The 12,011-nt window shown below is 40.4% G+C and overlaps 1 pseudogene; it reads left to right on the top strand.

The window, feature by feature from the left end:
• Positions 1-1,672: 1,672 nt before the first annotated feature.
• Positions 1,673-3,080, top strand: LOC136154171 (Krueppel-like factor 4 pseudogene; annotated as a pseudogene).
• Positions 3,081-12,011: the final 8,931 nt, after the last annotated feature.

Raw genomic sequence — 12,011 nt, forward strand, 5'->3', positions numbered from 1 at the left:
ATTCCAAAACACATATTAATCAAACTAACAAAGTTAAACACAAAGAACAAATATTAAAAGCAGCAAGGGAAAAGCAAAAATAACATACAAGGGGATCGCCATAAGGCTAACAGATGATCTTTCAACAGAAACCTTGCAGGACAGAAGAAAATGGCAGGACATACTTAAAGTGATGAGAGGGAAAAGCCTACAACCAAGATTATTCTATCCAGCAAGGATCTCATTCAGATTTGAATAAAATAAAAGCTTTAGAGACAAGCAAAAGCCAAGAGAATGCAGCACTACCAAATCAGCTCCTCACCAAATGCTAAAGGAACTTCTCCAGACAGAAACCACAGAAAAGACTGAGCAAAAAAAAAAAAAAAAAACACAAAAAACCAAAACAATAAATTAAATGGTAGCAGGATCATGTGAAATGCCAGGCGGATGAATCACAAGCAGGAATCAAGGTTGCTGGAGAAATATTAATAATCTCACATATACAGATGACACCACCCTTATGGCAGAAAGTGGAGAGGAACTAAAGAGCCTCTTGATGAAAGTGAAAGAGGAGAGTGAAAAAGCTGGCTTAAAACTCAACATTCAAAAAAGGAAGATCATGGCATCTGGTCCCATCACTTCATGGGAAATAGATGGGGAAACAGTGGAAACAGTGACAGGCTATTTTTTTGGGCTCCAAAATTCAAAATCAGAGTAGAAATAAATGAATAAGAAATGAAGGAGACTATAGAAAAAAATCAATAAAACTAAAAGCTGGTTTATCAAGGATGTGAACAAAATTGACAAACCATAAGTCAGACTTATCAAGAAAAAGAGTGAGAAGACTCAATAAAATTAGAAATGAAAAAGAAGTTACAAGACAACACAAAAATATAAAGGATCATAAGAGAGCAGCTATATGGCAATAAAATGAATAACATGGAAGAATAGATAAATTCTTAGAAAAGTATAACCTTTCAAAACTGAACCAGGAAGAAATAGAAAATATGAACAGACCATTTGTTTATTTTTGCTTTTATTTCCAATCACAAACATGGAAACCAAAACTGTAATAAAAATTTTCCAACAACAACAAAAAAAGCCTGGTAGTTCCCTGAGAGAGGGACTGCAGCTGCAAGTGTGCAGATAGCAGAGGCTGTGGCCTCCAGAGGCAGGAACCACCAAATGTCCCTCCCTGTCCCTCAACCCCCCTCACCCCCACCCAGCCACCTGCCATTGGCCAGTATCAAGGGTCGCAGGTGCCCGGTGCAGCCCCCCATACCCCATGCCCCACACCACCACCTCGTCCATGGATCCTTGCTGCCATGGCCAGTCTCACCTGGCGTCGCAGCCTGCCCGTCACAGCCCCAGTGCCCATGGTGATGGCCGAGATGACGGCAAAAGCGGCAGGGGATGCTGCTGGTTCGAAGACGGCACAGCTTGCCCACCAGACCTACTTATTTGTCTTGCTGCTTGTCTATGTTTACGAGTTTACAACTTTTCTAAGAACTTTTGTACACAAAGGAACTTTAAAAAAGACTTTTATATTTATTCCAAAGAAGAAGGATCTTGGGCAATTGGGGGTTTTTTGTTTTGGCTTCATTTCTAAGTCTTCTTTTCCTCTTTGTTGACTTTGGGGTTCAGGTACCCCCACTGCTTCAGACTTCCAAGGGCTTTTTGGGCCCCTGCATTAATGAGGCAGCCACTTGGTGAGTATGACATGGCTGTCAGTGACGTGCTGCTCCTGTCCTTCTTCACATTCAACTCCAACCCAGCAGGAAGGGAGAAGACACTGTGTCCATCAGGTGCCCCAAATAGCTACTGACAGCAAGAGCTCTCCTACGTGAATCGACTTCCCCTGGTGCTTCCTGGCCTCCCCTATGACCTGGCAGCAGTGACTGTGGCCACCGGTCTGGAGAGTGGCAGAGATAGCGAGGATTATGGCAGCAGCAACGCGACTCTCCTACCCTGGAGGGAGATGGAGGAGTTCGGTGATTTCCAGGACCTGAACTTTATCCTCTCCAACTCACTGTCACATCAGGAGTCAGTGGCCGCCATGGTGTCCTCATCAGCATCATCCTTGTCCTCCCCAATGAGTAGCAGTTCTGCCAGGGTGCCCTCCACCTGCATCTTCAGCTATCCAATCAGGACAAGTATGGCACCAGGCAGCTCCAGTGGCAGCCTCCTCTATGGTGGTGAGTCTGCACCCTCCCCAACACTCCCTTCAACCTGGCAGACATCAGCGAATTAAGCCTCTCTGGCAGCAAGCTCCCACAGCCTGAATTGGACCCAGTGTACATTCCGCCACAGCAGCTGCAGTCAGCAGGTTGGCAGGTTGATGAGCAAATTTGTGTTGAAGGCATCACTGAGTGCTCCTGGCAGTGAGTAGGGCAGCCCGTTGGTCATCAGTGTTAGCAAAAGCAGCCCAGATGGCAGCCACCTGGTGGTGGTGGTGGTGCCCTATGGCAGTGGGCCACTGTGCATGCACCCTAAGTTCAAGCATGAGACTATCTCCTCCTGCTTGGACCCCTCTCAGCAATGGCCACCAGTCACATGTGCATGACTTTCCCCTGGGGTGGCAGCTTCCCAGCAGGACTACTCCGATCCTGGGTGCCCGGGAGCTGCTGAGCAGCAGAGACTGTCATCCTGTCCTTTGGCTCCCTCCCCCACGGCCCTGGCTTCCATCCCCACCCTGGGTCCAACCACTCTTCCTTTCTGCCTGACAAGATGCAGCCACAAGTCCCACTGCTTCATTACCAAGAACTCAAACCACCCAGTTCCTACATGCCAGAAGAGTCCAAGCCAAAGAAGGGGAGAAAGTTGTGGCCCCAGAAAACTATGGCCACTCACATTTGTGATTGCAGAGGCTACAGCAAAACCTACATGAAGAGTTTTCATCTCAAGGCACACCCCTGCACCCATACAGGTGAGAAACTTTACCACTGTAACTGGGATGACTGTGGGTGGAAGTTTGCCCACTCAGATGAACTCACCAGGCACTACTGCAAACACACTGGGCACGACCCCTTCCAGTGCCAGAATGGGATGGAGCATTCTCAGGTTTTGACCACCTCACCTTACACATGCAAAGGAGTTTTTAAATCCCCAAACAGTGGATGTGACCCACACTGTCAGAAGAGAATTCAGTATCTTTAACCTTGCATATTGTCTTCCTGGTGAGGAGAGGAACCCAGCTGGAAAGCACTATAATCATGGTCAAGTTCCCAACCAGTCAACTTGTGAATGGATAATCAGGAGACAGTAGGAAACCAAAAGACAAACAAACAAGCAAAAAAACTGATAGGGTCTGTGGCTGGATCTTCTATCATTCCAATTCAAAATCCAACTTGAATATATATTCCTGGACTTATGAAACGCCAAAGAGATGACTGGAAGTTGTGGATATCAGGATATAAATTAGATTTGAGAGTTGAGGGGAGGGAAGACCAGAACCCACTGAATTGGTTCAATGTAATATAAGAACAAACACCATGTTGTGTTCTCCTTGCATTCTAAAAGCCATTATTATGACCTTAGAAGAAAAGGATGAAATTCAAGTACAGAAAATGCTTTTAATAGCCTAAACGATGATGCTTGTTAAGTCTTGGTTCTAAAGGAACCAAGTAAAGCCAGAGTTCACAAACTGCTATATTCTTTGACAAGGAAAACCTACTTATGCCTTCGGAGCTACATTCATGGCCTAAGTCAGAGAAATACACTTGATTTACTTTAAATCTTTTTATACAGACAGTCTGTTATGCACTGTGGTTTCAGATGTGCAATAATATGTACAATGGTTTATTCCCAAGTATACCTTAAGCAGAACAAATTTTTAATATAGTTCCTTGCCTTAATAAATATGTAATATAAATTTAAGCAACCTTCTATTTTGTATATTTGTAAACTGCAAAGTAAAAAATTAACATTTTGTAGAGTTCATATTTTGCATACTCAAGATGTGAATTAAGTTTAAATAAATCTATAATATTTTATCTAAAAAGAAAAAAGCCCAGGGCCAGATGGCTTCACAGGTGCATTTTACCAAAAGTTTAGAGAAGAGATAACACCTATCTTGCTCAAACTCTTCCAGAAAATTGAAGAGGAAAGAAAATTTCCAAACAAAGCCACCATCACCATAATACCAAAATCAGACAAAGCTGCCACAAAAATTAAAAAAAAAAAGAAAATAAAGAAAAGAGAGAGAGAAAATTACAGGTGAATGTCACTGATGAACATAGATGCAAGAATCTTCAAATATTCTAGCAAACAGAATCCAATAACACATTAAAAAGATTACACAGGGGGTGGTCCTAAGAAGATGGAGGAATAGGATGAGGAGACCACTTTCTCTCCCACAAATTCATCAAAAGATCATTTGAATGCTGAGTAAATTCTACAAAACAACTTCTGAATGCTGACGGAGGACACCAGGCACCCAGAAAGGCAGCCCATTCTCTTTGAAAGGAGGTAGAGCAAAATATAAAAGATAAAAAGAGAGACAAAAGAGTTAGGGATGGAGACCCATCCCAGGGAGGGAGTCGTGAAGGAGAAGTTTCCAAACACCAGGAAACCCTCTCACTGGTGGGTTTGTGGGGAGTTTTGGAATCTCAGAGGGCAACATAACCAGGAGGAAAATACAAACATAAAACCCACAGATTATACGCCTAACCACAACTCCCAGCGGATAAGTAGCCCAGATGCTTGTGTCCTCCAGCAGTGAGCAGGGGCTGAACAGGGAGGTGTGGGCTGCTTGCTTAGGGTAAGGACCAGGCTTGAATGCCCTGAGGATAATCTGAGGGAGCTAATGTGAGATAGCAAACCACACTGTGGGATAGCCAGAGGGAGAAGAAGAGAAAGAGAGAGAGAGAGAGAGAAACTTTCCTGTGAAAAGCTCTAAGGCACAGCCTGGCCCACTCACAGAACAAAGGATTGAGCGAATACCAGAGCTAGCCGGCTGCAGACCGGCCCCTCCCCCTGCTGGAGGCAGAGAGGCAGGCAGGTGACAGCCAGAGCCAGAAGGCAAGGGGCAATCTCTGCCCCAGAGACGGCATCCTCCACCAAACTGGGAACAGGCTCCCAGTTGCTAACCAGGTCTTCCTGGGATCCTGGACGGTTGACATCCTCCAGGAACGTTGCAGTCAGAAATCAGCTCAGAAGAGAAGACAAATGGCACACCTGAGAGAGCGCTCTCGCTGAGCACCCAGGAAAGTGAGCGGCTGGGACCAGGGAGGCGATAAGATGCACAGTCCACCCGGGAGAGTTCACTCTCCAAGCACCTGGTCACCTGAGCTCTTCGGATCTGTGAAGGGCATAAAATGCAGGCCCAACCGAGTCTGTGCCTTTGTGGAGTACTGGACAACCTGAACCTGAGTGGCTTAGACCTGGGAAGTGCACACAACCCAGGGCCTGCTTTAGACACTTCCCCTGCAGAGCAACCTAGAGCTTGAGCAGTGTAGAATGGGAAAGCACATGTGCCGTGAGTAGGGGCAAACCCAGTGTGGCCCAGGCACTGCAAGCACTCCCCACATATGCCAGTGATATTTGTTTGTAGTGTTCCTCCCTCCCCACAGCACAACTGAACAAGTGAGCCTAAATAAGAGACCACCTTTGCCCTCTTGTGTCAGGGCTGAAATTAGACACTGAAAAGACTTGTAAACAGAGGATGCCAAAAAAAGTAAGAAGAGGGAACTTATTTGGAAGTGACAGGTACAGCAGATTAAAATCCTGTAGTTAGCACTGACTACAATAGAAAGGGACTATAGACCTTGAGAAGAAGTATAAGCTGGAACAAGGAACTATCTGAAACTGAAATGACCCCACACTGCCTTCAATAGCTCCAGAGAAATTCCTAGATATATTTTACTATTACCATTTTTCAATTGAAAAAAATTTTAAGTTCTTTATCACTCCTTCAATTTTCATTTTTATAACCTACTATTACCTTGCAAAAAAGACCTTATTTTTAAAGCAAATTTCATATATATATATATATATATATATATATATATAAATAATTTTTGTGATTTTTTTTTAAATATTGTATTTTGAGAGTCTAACCTCTACACTAGATTTTTAATCTTTGCTTTTTGGTATTTGTTATCAATTCTATACCTTTAAGATTCCAATTTTCAGTACCCATTTTTAGTTAGGAGTGTGATTACTGGTTTGATTGCTGTCTCCCCCTTTTGACTCTTCTTTTTCTCCCCAAGGTCATCTCTATCTCCTCCCTCCAACTTCTGTCCTCTACCCAACTCCGTGAATCTCTTTGGGTGTTCCAGGCTGTAGAGAACACCCAGGGAACTGATCAGCTAGATCTGCCTCTCTCCTTTTGACTCCCCCTCTTCTCCTCCTGGCCACCTCTATAATCCTCCCTCCCTCTTCTAAGTGTAACTCTGTGAAATTATTTTAGTATTCCAGACTGGAGAGTAAAGAGGGAATTGATTACTGGCTATATTGTTGTCTCTCCGTTTGATTTCCTCTCTTCTCCTCCTGGTCATCTCTATCTTTCTCCTCCATTTTCTCTTCTCCATGTAAAGCTGTGAACCTCTCTGGGTGTCCCTCACTGTGGAGAATCTTTTCACCATTAATCTAGATGGTTTATCATCGGTGCTGTATGGATGGAGATGTCTTGAGGCTACTGTAAGAAGAAGAATGAAAACCAGAGGCAGGAGGCTTAAATCAAAAACTTGAGAACACCAGAGAACTCCTGACTCCAGGGAACATTAATTGACAAGAGCTCACCCAAAAGCATCCATACCTACAATGAAACCAAGCTGCATACAAGAGTCAACAAGTTTCAGAGCAAGATGTACCAAGCTAATCCTCCAACAACTCAGGAACATAACCTTGAGCATTAAAATACAGGTGGCCAAAAGTCACACCAAACCCATAGACACCTCAAAACTCACTACTGGACACTTCATTGCACTCCAGACAGAAGAGATCCAGCTACACCCACCAGAACACCGATGCAAGCTTCCCTAACTAGGAAACCTTGACAAGCCACTCATACAACCCCACCCACAGGGAGGAACCTCCACAATAAAGAGAAACCACAAACTTCCAGCACACAGAAAGGGCACTCCAAACACAGCAACCTAAACAAGATGAAAAGGCAGAGAAATATTCAGCAGGTAGAGGAACATGATAAAAGCCCACCATACCAAACAAAAGAGGAGATATGGAAGTACACCTGAGAAAGAATTCAGAATATTGATAGTAAAAATGATCCAAAATCTTGAAAACAAAATGGAGTTACAGATAAGCAGTCTGGAGACAAGGATTGAGAAGATGCAAGAAATGTTTAACAAGGACATAGAAGAAATTAAAAAAAAAAAAATCAATACTGAATAATGCAATAACTGAGATGAAAAGCACTCTGGAGGGAACCAAGAGTAGAATAACTGAGGCAGAAAATAGGGTAAGTGAGGTGGAAGAGAGAATGGTGCAAATAAATGAAGCAGAGAGGAAAAGAGAAAAAAAGAAGTAAAAGAAATGAGGGCAACCTCAGATACATCTGGGACAATGTCAAAGACCCCAACTTTCGAATCTTAGGAGTCCCAGAAGAAGAAGACAAAAAGAAAGGCCATGAAAAAATACTTGAGATAATAGTTGAAAACTTCCCTAAAATGGGGAATGAAATAGACACCCAATTCCAAGAAACCCAGAGAGTCCCAGGCAGGATAAACCCAAGGTGAAACACCCCAAGACACATATTAATCAAATTAACAAAAATCAAACACAAAGAACAGATTTTAAAAGCAGAAGGAAAAAAACAACAAATAACTCACAAGGGGATTCCCCTAAGGATAACAACTGATCTTTCACTAGAAACTCTTCAGGCCAGAAGGGAATTGCAGGGCATACTTTAAGGGATGAAAGAGAAAAACCTGCAATCCAGATTACTGTAACCAGCAAGGATCTCATTCAAACATGAAGGAGAAATCAACCACTTTACAGACAAGCAAAAGCTGAGAGAATTCAGCACCATCAAACCAGCTCTTAAACAAATGCTAAAGGGTCTTCTCTAGACAGGAAATACAGAAAAGGTGTGTAAACTCAAACCAAAAACAACAAAGTAAATTGCAAAGGTATCATACTTATCAATAATTACCTTAAATGTAAATGGGTTGAATGCCCCAACCAAAAGACAAAGAGCAGCTGAATGGATACAAATACAAGACCCTTATATATGCTGTCTACAAGAGACTCACCTCCAACCTAGGGACACATACAGACTGAAAGTGAAAGGCTGGAAAAAGATTTTTCATGCAAATGGAGACCAAAGAGAACAGGAGTAGCAACACTCATATCAGATAAAATAGACTTTGAAATAAAGGCCTGAAAAGAGACAAGGAAGTAAACTACATCATGATCAAAGGATCAATAAAAAAAAAGATATAACAATTATAAATATATATGCAACCAACATAGGAGCACTGCAATATGTAAGGCAAATGCTCACAAGTATCAAAGTGGAAATTAACAGTAACACAATAATAGTGGGAGGTTTTAATAACCCACTCACACCTATGGATAGATCAACTAGACAGAAAATTAGCAAGGAAACACAAACTTTAAATGATACAATGAACCAGTTAACCTAATTGATATCTGTAGGACATTTCACACTAAAACAAGGAATTTCACCTTTTTCTCAAGTGCACATGTAACATCCTCCAGGACAGATTACATCCTGGGCCATAAATCTAGCCTTGGTAAATTCAAAAAAATTGAAATCATTCCAGTCATCTTTTCTGACCACAATGCAGTAGGATTCGATGTCAACTACAGGGGGAAAAAAAAACTATTAAAATACAAACATATGGGGGCTAAACAACACGCTTCTGAATAACCAAGAAATCACAGAAGAAATAACAAAAGAAATCAAAATATGTATAGAAATTAATGAAAATGAAAACATGACAATCCAAAACCTATGGGATTCAGTAAAAACAGTGCTAGGGGACAGTACATAGCAATACAAACATACCTCAAGAAACAAGAGAAAAATCAAATAAATAACCTAATTTTACACCATAAGCAACAACAAAAGGAAGAAATAAGGAACCCCAGGGTTAGTAGAAGGAAAGAAATCATAAAAATAAGGGCAGAAATAAATGCAAAAGAAACAAAGGAGACCATAGGAAAAAACAACAAGGCTAAAACTTGGTTCTTTAAGATGATAAATAAAATAATTAAAAAAAAACCATGATGCAGACTCATCAAGGAAGAAAAAGGGGGAGGGGAGAATAATCAAATCAAGAAAATTAGAAATGAAAGTGGAGAAATCACAACATACAACATAAATACAAAGGATCATGAGACCACTATCAGCAACCATATGCCAATAGAATAGACAACTTGAAAGAAATGGACGAGTTCTTAGAAAAGTATAAGTTTCCAAAACTGAACCAGGAAGAAATAGAAAATCTTAACAGACCCAACACAAGCAGAGAAAATGAAATTGCAATAAAAAATCTTCCAGCAAACAAAAGCCCAGGACCAGACAACTTTACAGCTTAATTCTACCAAAATTTTAGAGAAGAGCTAACACCTATCCTACTCAAACTCTTCCAGAAAATTGCAGAGGAAGGTAAACTTTCAATCTCATCCTATGAGGCCACCATCACCCTAATACCAAAACCAGAAAAAGGTGCTACAAAAAATAAATAAATAAATAAATAAAATTTAAAAAAAATAAAGGAAGAAAAAAAGAAAGAAAGAAAGAAAACTACATGCCAATATCACTGATGAGCATAGATGCAAAAATTCTTAACAAAATTCTAGCAAACAGAACCCAACGACATATTAAAAAGATCATACGTCATGACCAAGTGGGCTTGATCCCAGGGATGCAAGAGTTCTTCAATATCCGCAAATCAATCAATGTAATACACCACATTAACAAATTGAAAGATAAAAACCAAATGATTATCTCAATAGATGCAGAGAAGGCCTTTGACAAAATTCAACATCCATTTATGATAAAAACCTTCTAGAAAGCAGGCATAGAAGGAACATACCTAATATGATAAACCCACAGAAAACATTATCCTCAATGGTGAGAAATTGAAAGCATTTCCCCTAAAGTCAGGAACAAGACAAGGGTGCCCACTCTCACCACTACTATTCAACATAATTTTGGAAGTTTTAGCCACAGCAATCATAGAAGAAACAGAAATAAAAGGAATCTAGATTGGAAAAGAATAAATAAAACTCTCACTGTTTGCAGATGACATGGTGCTCTACATAGAAAACCCTAAAGACTCCACCAGAAAATAACTAGAACTAGTCAATGAATATAGTGAAGTTGCAGGATATAAAATTAACACACAAAAATCCCTTGCATTTCTATACACTAATAATGAGAAAACAGAAACAGAAATTAAGGAAACAATTCCATTCACCATTGCAATGAAAAAAAATAAAATACTTAGGAATAAATCTACCTAAAAAAACAAAAGGCCTATATGTAGAAAACTATAAAATACTGATGAAAGAAATAAAAGATGACACAACTAGATGGAGAAATATACCATGTTCATGGATCAGAAGAATCACTATGCTGAGAGTGAGTATACTACCCAAAGCAATCTATAGATTCAATGCAATCCCTATCAAGCTACCAATGGTATTTTTCAGAGAACTAGAGCAAATAATTTCACAATTTGTGTGGAAATACATAAAACCTTGAATAGCCAAAGTAATCTTGAGAAAGAAGACTGGAACTGGAGGAATCAACCTGCCTGGCTTCAGACTATGCTACAAAGCTACAGTCATCAAGACAGTATGGTACTGGCACAAAGACAGATATATAGATCAATGGAACAAAATAGAAAGCCCAGAGATAAATTCATGCACCTATGGACATCTTATCTCTGACAAAGGAGACAAGAATATACAATGGAGAAAAGACAATCTCTTCAACAAGTGGTGCTGGGAAAACTGTTCAACCACTTGTAAAATAATGAAACTAGAACACTTTCTAACAAAAATAAACTCAAAATAGATTAAAGATCTAAGTTCAAGACCAGAAACTATAACCCCCCCTAGAGGAAAACATAGGTAAAACATTCTCTGTGATAAATCATAGCAGGATTCTCTATGACCCACCTCCCAGAATAATGGAAATATGGAAATAAAAGCAAAAATAAAGAAATGGTACCTAATTAAGCTTAAAAGTTCTTGCACTATTAAGGAAACTATAAGCAACGTGAAAAGACAGCCTTCAGAATGGGGGGAAATAATAGGGAATTAATCAACTGACAAAGAATTAATCTCAAAAATATACACGGAGCTCCTGCAGCTCAATTACAGAACAGTAAATGACCCAATCAAAAAATGGGCCAAAGAACTAAACATATATTTCTCCAAAGAAGATATACAGATGAGTAAGCAGCACATGAAAAGATGCTCAATACTCATTATCAGAGAAATGCAAATCAAAACCACAATGAGGTACCATCTCATGCCAGTCAGAATGACTCTATCAAAAAGTTGACAAACAAAAGTCTACAAACAATAAATGCTGGAGAGAGTGTGGAGAAAAGGGAACCCTCTTACACTGTTGGTGGGAATGCAAGCTAGTACAGCCACTGTGGATAACAGTGTGGAGATTCCTTTAAAAACTGGAATTAGAACTGCCATATGACCCAGCAATCCCACTGCTGGGCATACTCTCCGAGGAAACAAGAATTGAAAGAGACACATGTATCCCAGTGTTCATTGCAGCACTGTTTACAATAGCTAGGACATTGAAGCACCCTAGATGTCCATTGGCAGATGAACAGAAAAGAAAGCTGTGGTACATATACACAATGGAATATTACTGAGCTATTCAAAAGAATGCATTTGAATCAGTTCTAATGAGGTGGATGTAATTGGAGTTTATTATACAGAGTGAAGTAAGTCAGAAAGAAAAACATCAATACAGTATATTAACACATATATACGGAATTTAGAAAGATGGTAACAATGACCTTATATGCAAGACAGCAAAAGAGACACATATGTAAAGAATAGACTTTTGG

This window comes from Muntiacus reevesi, chromosome X (assembly GCF_963930625.1).
Source record: "Muntiacus reevesi chromosome X, mMunRee1.1, whole genome shotgun sequence".
Lineage (NCBI taxonomy): Eukaryota > Metazoa > Chordata > Mammalia > Artiodactyla > Cervidae > Muntiacus > Muntiacus reevesi.